Source organism: Arachis ipaensis, chromosome B10 (assembly GCF_000816755.2).
Source record: "Arachis ipaensis cultivar K30076 chromosome B10, Araip1.1, whole genome shotgun sequence".
Lineage (NCBI taxonomy): Eukaryota > Viridiplantae > Streptophyta > Magnoliopsida > Fabales > Fabaceae > Arachis > Arachis ipaensis.
In genome coordinates, this window is record NC_029794.2 from 70,314,767 (window position 1) to 70,327,109 (window position 12,343).

Sequence of the window (12,343 nt, forward strand, 5' to 3'; positions counted from 1 at the left end):
TCACTCATGAGTCCTCTTTCACTGCAGACATGGCTGTTCTACTATGGTGCATCCTTACAGACCAACCTCTGAATCTCTCAAGACATATCCGGAATGCTATGGAACACGTACAAATTGCGGGCAACTTACCTTTCCCCGCCTTGGTCTCATATCTTGTCTCAGCAGCCGGAGTCTCCTACAGAGCTGGGGACACCAAAGCCATGCTTCCACGGGATGATCAATATGTCCCTAACAGGAAATACCTCAGACTCTCAGCAGCCACTACAAGCCTTCCTACTGCTCCAGCTGAAGATAATCCTTCTTCAACACCACAAGCATCTACAACTGAGAAATTGCTCCAGCAGATAATCGAACGGTTGGATCGGCAAGAACAGAAAGCAAAGATGAGAGAGCGCCGTAACGAGCGCCGATTCAAACACCTCAAGGAGCTACTCAAGGGACGCTTCAGAGACTCAGACACCCCGGACTCCCCTTCCTTTACTAGCACAGGGAGCCATGACGGTCCCGATGATGGAGATACTGCTACCAGCCCACCCCTGTTTCTGACAGCTGGCACCGAGGACGGTGCAAAGCCATAAGTGTGGGGAGGTCGGTCAGTACCTGACTTCCGGAGGTAAATTCTCTTCTCTGGCACCAATAATTAGGATATTTTAGTTAGATTTTTCTTTCCTTTATAGAATAGAATAAATTGCATAGGTTAGGATAGTTGCATGCATGTTCTACTTGATTGAAAAGACAATAAGTTTCTTTTAAAATCTATCTTTGGAAAAAAATTTCACTAATTTTCCAAAAAAAAAAATTCTTATGATAAATTTGCTTGAGTTGTATTTGGAACATGATATTTGAGTTAAAGAACACACAACCTGTGGAAGATTTGAGCCTTTATGAATGGTTACATTATTTAACCATAATTATTTCACTCTTGTGTGTTTACTTCTCTATGATTGTAATCTATATTTTGTTTTATCTTATATGTCCAATAGTTATTATATTTGCATGCTTGCACATGATTGAGGCCATTATTTGTTTAAACTCACTCATCCAAATTAAGCCTACCCTTTTCAATTACTTTGTTAACCACTTTGAGCCTTTAATTCCCATTTGTTCGATATTTTACCACATTACTAACCTTAAGCCGAAAAACAATTATATATCCCAAATTGAATCTTTGGTTAGCTTAAGATAGAATTATGTGTGCTAGTTAAGTATGGAAAATTGTGGGAACAAAAGTTGTTAAGGGAATGTGTCATAAAAATTTAAGGGGAATTTGGATACCTACTCATGTGAAAATATAAGAATGAAAAATCTATGTGCATTGATAAGCTTTATTTATTCAAAAAAAATAAAATAAAAAAATATGAAAAATCAATAAATAAGGGGACAAAATTACCCCAATGTTAAATTCAGAATTCAAAGATCAGTGCACATATGATAGAACCAAAATATAAGTTGATACATGAGTATGGATTGAAAAAGGGAATTCTGGGTAGCTAGGTATGAACTTTAAAGATTACATTAAGTGTATACAAGTTATGTTAGAGCTTGGGTTAATTAAAGATTCAATTTATTAGCTCACTTGACCAAATATACATCCCTACCTATACCTTAGCCCCATTACAACCTTGAAAAGACCTCATGATGTTTGCATTGATATATTAACTGTTGATGATTGGTTAGGAGAAGAACAAAAGTTAGAAAGCATGATTAGAGAAGGATAGAGTGATCGCCCTATACACTAGAGATTAGAGCGTACATACATTATCAGTGAGGGTTCAATACTTGAATTTTCATGTTCCCTGCTTTCATGAGCTATCTTCTTGCGCTTTTATCCATTTTACTGTATAATGATAGAATTAGGGGAATTTGATTTGTAACTGTTTTGAAGAGCTTATTTACTTTTGATCAAGTGGACAAGAATCATATAGTTGCATTTATTTATATGTATATAGGTTTGCATTGCATTTCATGAGTTTCTACATGTTCATACTTATTTCCTTATCTCCTTCAATTAAGCATGAGGACATGCTAATGTTTAAGTGTTGGGAGGTTGATAAACCACTATTTTATGGTTTATATTGTGTTTAATTGTGTGGTTTTATCATGATCCTTACCCACTTATTCATTAAATTAGCATGCATTTAGATTTCCTTCCTGAATTTATTACATGTTTGAAACTGCTTCCTAGAGACTTTAATTATTTATTTTTAATTCTCCTTTATTCCATTCGATGCCGTGATCTGTGTGTTAAGTGTTTCAGACTTTATAGGGCATGAATGAGTTGGAGATTGGAAAGGAAGCTAGCAAAAATGGAAGGAACACAAGAATTTGAGGAGATAACCAACGAGAAGTGACGCTGTCGCATGGCTCACGCGACCGCGCGAAGGAGAGCAAATCGCAGCGACGCGACCGAATGGCTCACGCGGCCGCGCGGATTGGAAAGCCAAAGCGACGCGGTAGCGTGGACGACGCAAACGCGTGGTGAGGAAAAGCACGAATGACGCGTCCGCATGGATGACGCGATCGCATGACATGTGGGATCTGCAAAATTCGTTGGGGGCGATTTTGGACCCCATTTTGGCCTAGTTTTTCGCCCGGAATAGCAGACCAGAGTCAGAGAACATGCAGAAACAAAAGACACATTCATTCATTTTTTTAGATCTAGTTTTTTTCACTCTCTCAGGTTTTCCTCTCTAGGTTTTTAGGATTTTAATTTTTCAATTGGTCTTAGCATTAGAACATTGAGAAGAGGTATTTCCTCATCAAGACTTCATCATTCTAGTTTGTTTTCTTAACTTGGGTTTATTCTTCCATGTTCTTTGTTTTGTTCAATTTTGTCATTCAGATACTTTTATGATTATTTAATGCAAGGATTATTTCTTTTTAATTCAATTTCAATTCCAATAATCATGTCTTCTTTTAATTCCCTTTCATGTGCTATGGATTCTTATTTACAATGCGTGAGTAGTTTCCTTACTTGATGGGGAGTTGATTAAAAGGAACTCTTGAGTTGGAATGATTGAAAGAAAATTTGTAATAGGGTTAAATGTTGGATTGATATCCTGTCACCGACGCCAATCCCTTTGAACTAAGTGGGTTGCAACTTGTGAACAGATCTGGCATTCTAACTTGTTTGACTTTCCCTTACCTAGTAAAGGATAACCAAACAGAATAACCATTAATTATAAATTAATCTTACAATCACACCATCAATAGTAGAAATTCCAACCAATCAACTCCCAGTCAAGGCTTTTATTCATATTATTTAAATTTCCTCAATTTACATCCCAATTTACTTAGCTCAACTTCTTGGAACATCTGATTAATAAGATAGCACACTTTTCTGCAACTCGTTGGAAGACGACCTGGGACTTAAAACTCCCAATAATTTTAATTGAAATTCTCTGTGACATATTTTTAAATTGATAGGCAGATTTTCGGTGAGTTAAGAACTATACTTGCAACATAACCATTTTAATAATTTTTAATTCACCAGCTTCTGCGTCCCATCACTCGGTCCCCTGTATTAGATATCCAATAGATATCCATTCAATCTAAGGTAGAACGGAAGTGGTTGTCAGGCATGCGTTCATAAGTTGAAAATGATGATGACTGTCACGATCATCACATCCATCATATTGAAGTGCGAATGAATATCTTAGAAGCGGAATAAGTTGAATTGAATAGAAAAATAGTAGTACTTCGCATTAATCCTTGAGGAACAGCAGAGCTCCACACCTTAATCTATGGTGTGTAGAAACTCTACCGTTGAAAAATACATATGTGAAAGGTTCAGGCATGGCCGAATGGCCAGCCCCCATGATCTAAGAACCAAACGTCCCAAGATGTCTAATACAATAGTAAAATGTCCTACTTATACTAACCTAGTTACTAGGGTTTACAGAATTGAGTAAATAATGTAGAAATCCACTTCCGGGGTCCACTTGGTGTGTGCTTGGGCTGAGCTTGAAGTTTACACGTGGAGAGGTCATTCTTGGAGTTGAACGCCAGTTTGTAACGTGTTTCTGGCGTTGAACTCCACTTTGCAACTTGTTTCTGGCGTTTGACTCCAGAATGCAGCATGGAACTGGCGTTGAATACCAGTTTATGTCATCAATCCTTATTCAAAGTATGAACTATTATATATTTCTGGAAAGCCCTGGATGTCTACTTTCCTACGCAATTGGAAGCGCGCCATTTGGAGTTTGGTAGCTCCAGAAAATCCACTTTGAGTGCAGGGAGGTCAGAATCCAACAGCATCTGCAGTCCTTCTTCAACCTCTGAATCTGATTTTTGCTCAGGTCCCTCAATTTCAGCCAGAAAATACCTGAAATCACAGAAAAACACACAAACTCATGGTAAAGTCCAGAAATGTGATTTTTAATTAAAAACTAATAAAAATATACCAAAAACTAACTAAATCATATTGAAAACATACTAAAAATAATGCCCAAAAGCGTATAAATTATCCGCTCATCACAACACCAAACTTAAATTGTTGCTTGTTCCCACGCAACTGAAAATCAAATAGGATAAAAAGAAGAGAATATACTATAAATTCCAAAATATCAATGAAACATAGCTCCAATCAGATGAGCGGGACTTGTAGCTTTTTGCCTCTTGAATAGTTTTGGCAACTCACTTTATCCATTGAAGATCAGAATGATTGGTATCTATAGGAACTCAGAGTTCAGATAGTGTTATTGATTCTCTTAGTTCAGTATGTTGATTCTTGAACACAACTACTTTATGAGTCTTGGTCGTGGCCCTAAGCCCTTTGTTTTCCAGTATTACCACCGAATACATAAATGCCACAGACACATAATTGGGTGAACCTTTTCAGATTGTGACTCAGCTTTGCTAAAGTCCCCAATTAGAGGTGTCCAGGGATCTTAAGCACACTCTTCTTTTGCTTTGGACCTTGACTTTAACCGCTCAGTCTCAAGTTTTCACTTGACACCTTCACGCCACAAGCACATGGTAAGGGACAGCTTGGTTTAGCCGCTTAGGCCAGGATTTTATTCCTTTAGGCCCTCCTATCCACTGATGCTCAAAGCCTTGGGAACCTTTTTATTACCCTTGCCTATTGGTTTTAAGGGCTACTGGCTTTTTGCTTGCTTTTTCTTTTTTTTTCGCCATTTTTTTTTCTTTTCTCTCTTTTTTTTTCTGCAAGCTTTTGTATTCACTGCTTTTTCTTGCTTCAAGAATCATTTTTATGATTTTTCAGATTATCAAATAACATTTCTCCTTTTCATCATTCTTTCAAGAACCAACATATTTAACATTCATAAACAACAACTTCAAAAGACATATGCACTGTTCAAGCATACATTCAGAAAACAAAAAGTATTGCCACCACATCAAGATAATTAAACTAGTTTCAAGGATGAATTCGAAACCATGTACTTCTTGTTCTTTTGTTTTTAAAACATTTTTCATTTAAGAGAGGTGATGGATTCATATTCATGACTTTAAGGCATAGACACTTAGACACTAATGATCATGTAATAAAGACACAAACATAGATAAACATTTAAGCTCCTAGATATTGAGCAACTTGCTCTCCAGTTACATCTTCATCCTCTTCAGAGGAAGAATAGTCTTCAGAGCTCATGAATGGCAGAAGGAGATTTAATGGAATCTCTATGGTATCTATATGAGCCTCAGATTCCTTTGGGTCCTTAATAGGGAACTCCTTCTTACTTGAGAGACATCCCATGAGGTCATCCTCATTGGGATTCACGTCCTCTCCTTCCTCTCTAGGTTCGGCCATGTTGACTATGTCAATGGCCTTGCACTCTCTTTTTGGATTCTCTTCAGTATTGCGTGGGAGAGTACTAGGAGGGGTTTTAGTGATTTTCTTACTCAGCTGGCCCACTTGTGCCTCCAAATTTCTAATGGAGGACCTTGTTTCATTCATGAAACTCAGAGTGGCCTTAGATAAATCAGATACTAACTTTGCTAAGCTAGATGGATTCTGCTCAGAATTCTCTGTGAATAAAATTAAAATTAAAATTTAAAACAATTAATTAATTAAAAAGAATTTTTGAAAAAGAGGGAGGTATTTTCAAAAATTAGAGAGGGAAGAGTAGTTAGATGGTTTTGAAAAAGATAAGAAACAAACAAAAAGTCAATTAGTTAGTTGAAAAAGATTTGAAAATCAATTTTGAAAAGATAAGAAGATAAGAAGTTAGAAAAAATATAGAAAAGATATTTTAAAATCAAATGTTTTAAAAAAGATATGATATGAAAAGATATTATTAAAAAGATATGATTTTGAAAAAGATAAGATAAAAAGATATTTTTGAAAAGATATGATTGAAATTAGTTTTGAAAAAGATTTGATTTTTAAAATCACAATTAATGACTTGATTCACAAGAAATCACAAGATATGATTTTAGAACTTAAAGTTTGAATCTTTCCTAACAAGAAAGTAACCAACTTGAAATTTTTGAATCAATACATTAATTGTTGATGATATTTTCGAAAATATGATATAAAATTAAGAAAAAGATTTTTGAAAAATATTTTTAAAATTTTCGAAAATAAATAAGAAAAATGAAAAAGATTTGATTTTTGAAAAAGATTTTGAAAAGATAAGATTTTTAAATTGAAAATTTGATTTGACTCATAAGAAACAACTAAATTTTAAAAAGTTTTGAAAAAGTCAACTCAAATTTTCGAAGATTTATGAGTGAAAAAGGGAAAGATATTTTTTTTTTATTTCTGAATTTTTAATGATGAAAGAGAAAAACACAAAATTGACTCAATGCATGAAAATTTTGGATCAAAACACATGATGCATGCAAGAACACTATGAATGTCAAGATGAACACCAAGAACACTTTGAAGATCATGATGAACATCAAGAACTTATTTTTGAAAATTTTTAAGAAAAGAAAAACAGGTAAGACACCAAACTTAAAAATTTTTATTCTCTAGGCACTAATAATTCAAGAATGCATATGAAAAACAAGAAAAGACACAAAACATGAAAATGCAAAGATCAAACAAGGAAATTCATCAAGAACAACTTGAAGATCATGAAGAATTCAATGCATGAATGCAATTTTCGAAAAATGCAAGATGAGTATGCAATTGACGCCAAACATAAAATTTGACTCAAGACTCAAACAAGAAACACAAAATTATTTTTGATTTTTTCGATTTTATGAATTTTTTTGGTATTTTTCGAAAATTATTTGAAAAAGAAAAATAAGGATTCCAATATTTTTAATATGAATTCCAGGAATCTTGCACTCTTAGTCTAAAGCTTTAGTCCAGGAATTAGACATGGCTCACTAGCCAGCCAAGCTTTCAATGAAAGCTCCGGTCCAAAACACTAGAAATCAGTCATACAATAACAAATTTGATTAGCAACAATTAGCTTGCTCTTGTAATGATGATTTGGAAGCCTCAGTCCAAATGAATTTAGACTTGGCATTACAGCCAGCCAGGCTTCAACATGCTTCATGAAACACTAGAATTCATTCTTAAAAATTCTGAAGAAAAATTTATTTTATTTTTTTGGAATTTTTTTTTCGAAAATTAAAAGAATAAAAACAAAAACTTAAAATTAAAATAAAGTTACCTAATATGAGCAACAAGATGAACCGTCAGTTGTCCAAACTCGAACAATCCCCGGCAACGGCGCCATAAACTTGGTGCACGAAATTGTGATCTCTGGTAATGGCTCCAAAAACTTGGTGCTCTAATCTTAATTCATAATTTGTCACAACTTCGATACAACTAACCAGCAAGTGCACTGGGTCGTCCAAGTAATAAACCTTAGGTGAGTAAGGGTCGATCCCACGGAGATTGTCGGCTTGAAGCAAGCTATGGTCACTTTGTAAATCTTAGTCAGGCGGATTCAAATGTATAAAGATATTATAGTGAACGAAAATTAAAATAGGATAGGGATACTTATGTAATTCATTGATGAGAATTTCAGATAAGCGTATAGAGATGCTTTCGTTCCTCTGATCTCTGCTTTTCTGCTGTCTTCATCCAATCAATCCTACTCCTTTCCATGGCAAGCTTTATGTAGGGCATCACCGTTGTCAATGGCTACATCCCATCTTCTCTGTGAAAAAGGGTCTAATGCTCTGTCATGGCACGGCTAATCATCTGTCGGTTCTCGATCATACTGGAATAGGATTCACCCTCCTTTTGCGTCTGTCACTATGCCCAGCACTCGCGAGTTTGAAGTTCGTCACAGCCATCCCTTCCCAGATCCTACTCGGAATACCACAGACAAGGTTTAGACTTTCCGGATCTCAGGAATGGCCATCCATGGGTTCTAACTTATACCACGAAGACACTAATATCTCAGACTCGGTCCCCTGTATTAGATATCCAAGAGATATCCATTCAATATAAGGTAGAACGAAAGTGGTTGTCAGGCACGCGTTCATAAGTTGAGAATGATGATGACTGTCACGATCATCACATCCATCATATTGAAGTGCGAATGAATATTTTAGAAGTGGAATAAGTTGAATTGAATAGAAAAACAGTAATACTTTGCATTAATCCTTGAGGAACAGCAGAGCTCCACACCTTAATCTATGGTGTGTAGAAACTCTACTATTGAAAAATACATAATTGAAAGGTTCAGGCATGGCCGAATGGCCAGCCCCTATGATCTAAGAATCAAACGTCCCAAGATGTCTAATACAATAGTAAAAAGTCCTATTTATACTAAACTAGTTACTAGGGTTTACAGAATTGAGTAAATGATGTAGAAATCTACTTCTGGGGCCTACTTGGTGTGTGCTTGGGCTGAGCTTGAATTTTACACGTGGAGAGGTCATTCTTGGAGTTGAACGCCAGTTTGTAACGTGTTTTTGGCGTTGAACTCCACTTTGCAACTTGTTTCTGGCGTTTTACTCTAGAATGCAGCATGGAACTAGCGTTGAACGCCAGTTTACGTCGTCAATACTTATTCAAAGTATGGACTATTATATATTGCTGGAAAGCCCTGGATGTCTAATTTCCAACGCAATTGGAAGCGTGCCATTTGGAGTTCTGTAGCTCCATAAAATGCACTTTGAGAGCAGGGAGGTCAGAATCCAACAGCATCTGCAGTCCTTCTTCAACCTCTGAATCTGATTTTTCATCAGGTCCCTCAATTTCAGCCAGAAAATACATGAAATCACAAAAAAACACACAAACTCATGGTAATGTCCAGAAATGTGATTTTTAATTAAAAACTAATAAAAATATACTAAAAACTAACTAAATCATACTGAAAAAACATACTATAAACATTGCCAAAAAGCGTATAAATTATCTGCTCATCACAAAAACTTGGTGCACGAAATTGTGATCTCTTGAAATGGCTCCAAAAACTAGGTGCTCTAATCTTAACTAATAATTTGTCACAACTTCGATACAACTAACCAGCAATTGCACTGGGTCGTCCAAGTAATAAAACCTTACGTGAGTAAGGGTCGATCCCACGGAGATTGTCGGCTTGAAGCAAGCTATGGTCACCTTGTAAATCTCAGTCAGGCGGATATCAAATGGTTATGGAGTTTTCGAATAATAATAATAAATAAACAGAAAATAAAGATAGAAATACTTATGTAATTCATTGGTGAGAATTTCAGATAAGCGTATAGAGATGCTTTCGTTCCTCTGAACCTCTGCTTTCTTGCTATCTTCATCCAATCCTTTCTACTCCTTTCCATGGCAAGCTTTATGTAAGGCATCACCGTTGTCAATGGCTACATCCCATCCTCTCTGTGAAAAAGGTCCAAATGCTCTGTCACGGCATGGCTAATCATCTGGAGGTTCTCGATCATACTGGAATAGGGTTCACCCTCCTTTTGCGTCTGTCACTACGCCCAGCACTCGCGAGTTTGAAGTTCGTCATAGCCATCCCTTCCCAGATCCCACTCGGAATACCACAGACAAGGTTTAGACTTTCCGGATCTTAGGAATCGCCATCCATGGGTTCTAACTTATACCACGAAGATTCTAATATCTCGGACTCAGTCCTCTGTATTAGATATCTAAGAGATACTCATTCTAGCTTGTTTGCATGTAGAACGGAAGTGTTTGTCAGGCACGCATTCATAAGTGAGAATGATGATGAGCGTCACATAATCATCGCATTCATCTTGTTCTTGGGTGCGAATGGATATCTTAGAAGCGGAATAAGTTGAATTGAATAGAAAACAGTAGTACTTTGCATTAAATCATGAGGAACAGCAGAGCTACACACCTTAATCTATGGAGTGTAGAAATTCTACCGTTGAAAATTACAAAAGTGAAAGGTTCAGGCATAGCCAAATGGCCAGCCCCCAACGTGATCAATATGATCCAAAGTTGAACTAAAAATAATGAGATATCTAATACAATAGTAAAAAGTCATATTTATACTAAACTAGTTATTAGGGTTTACAGAAGTAAGTAATTGATGCATAAATCCACTTCCAGGGCCCACTTGGTGTGTGCTTGGACTGAGCTTGAAGTTTACACGTGGAGAGGTCATTCTTGGAGTTGAACGCCAGTTTGTAACATGTTTCTAGCGTTCAACTCTGGTTCGTGACGTGTTTCTGGCGTTTAACTCCAGACTACAGCGTAGAACTGGCGTTCAACGCCCTTTTGCGTCGTCTAAACTCGGGAAAAGTATGGACTATTATATATTGCTGGAAAGCCCTGGATGTCTACTTTCCAACGCCGTTAAGAGAGCGCCACTTGAAGTTCTGTAGCTCCAGAAAATCCACTTTGAGTGCAGGGAGGTCAGAATCCAACAGCATCAGTAGTTCTTCTTCAACCTCTGAATATGATTTTTGCTCAAGTCCCTCAATTTCAGCTAGAAAATACCTGAAATCACAGAAAAACACACAAACTCATAGTAAAGTCCAAAAATGTGAATTTAACATAAAAACTAATAAAAACATCCCTAAAAGTAACTAGATCCTACTAAAAACATACTAAAAACAATGCCAAAAAGCGTATAAATTATCCGCTCATCACAACACCAAACTTAAATTGTTGCTTGTCCCCAAGCAACTAAAAATCAAATAGGATAAAAAGAAGAGAATATACTATAAATTCCAAAATATCAATGAAACATAGCTCCAATCAGATGAGCGGGACTTGTAGCTTTTTGCCTCTTGAATAGTTTTGGCATCTTACTTTATCCATTGAAGTTCAGAATGATTGGCATCTATAGGAACTTAGAGTTCAGATAGTGTTATTGACTCTCCTAGTTCAGTATATTGATTCTTGAACATAGTTACTTTATGAGTCTTGGCCGTGACCCTACGCATTTTGTTTTCCAGTATTACACCGGATACATAAATGCCACAGACACATAATTGGGTGAACCTTTTTAGATTGTGACTCAGCTTTGATAAAGTCCCCAATTAGAGGTGTCCAGGGTTCTTAAGCACACTCTTCTTTTGCTTTGGACCTTGACTTTAACCGCTCAGTCTCAAGTTTTCACTTGACACCTTCACGCCACAAGCACATGGTTAGGGACAGCTTGGTTTAGCCGCTTAGGCCAAGATTTTATTCCTTTAGGCCCTCCTATCCGCTGATGCTCAAAGCCTTGGGATCCTTTTTATTTACCCTTTCCTTTTGGCTTTAAGGGTTACTGGCTTTTTGCTCTTGCCTCTTGGTTTTAAGAGCTTTTGCCTTTTTCTGCTTGCTTTTTCTTTTTTTTTTCGCCTTCTTTTTTTCTGCAAACTTTTGTATTCACTGCTTTTTCTTGCTTCAAGAATCATTTTTATGAATTTTCAGATTATCAAATAACATGTCTCCTTGTCATTATTCTTTCAAGAGCCAACATATTTAACATTCTTAAACAACAACTTCAAAAGACATATGCACTGTTCAAGCATTCATTCCGAAAACAAAAAGTATTGTCACTGCATCAAAATAATTAAACTAGTTTCAAGGATGAATTCGATGCCATGTACTTCTTGTTCTTTTGTTTTTAAAACATTTTTCATTTAAGAGAGGTGATGGATTCATATTCACTACTTTAAGGCATAGACACTTGAATACTAATGATCATGTAATAAGACACAAATATAGATAAACATTTAACATAAAAACGAAAAACAGAAAATTTAAGAACAAGGAATGAATGCACCTTAGTGATGGTGGCGTTTCGTTCTTGAGGAACCAATGATGTCCTTGAGCTCTTCTATGTCTCTTCCTTGTCTTTGTTGCTCCTCCCTCATAGCTCTTTGATCTTCTCTAATTTCATGGAGGATGATTGAGTGCTCTTGATGTTCCACCCTTAATTGTCCCATGTTGGAGCTTAATTCTCCTAGGGAGGTGTTGATTTGCTCCCAAAAGTTCTGTGGAGGAAAGTTCATCCCTTGA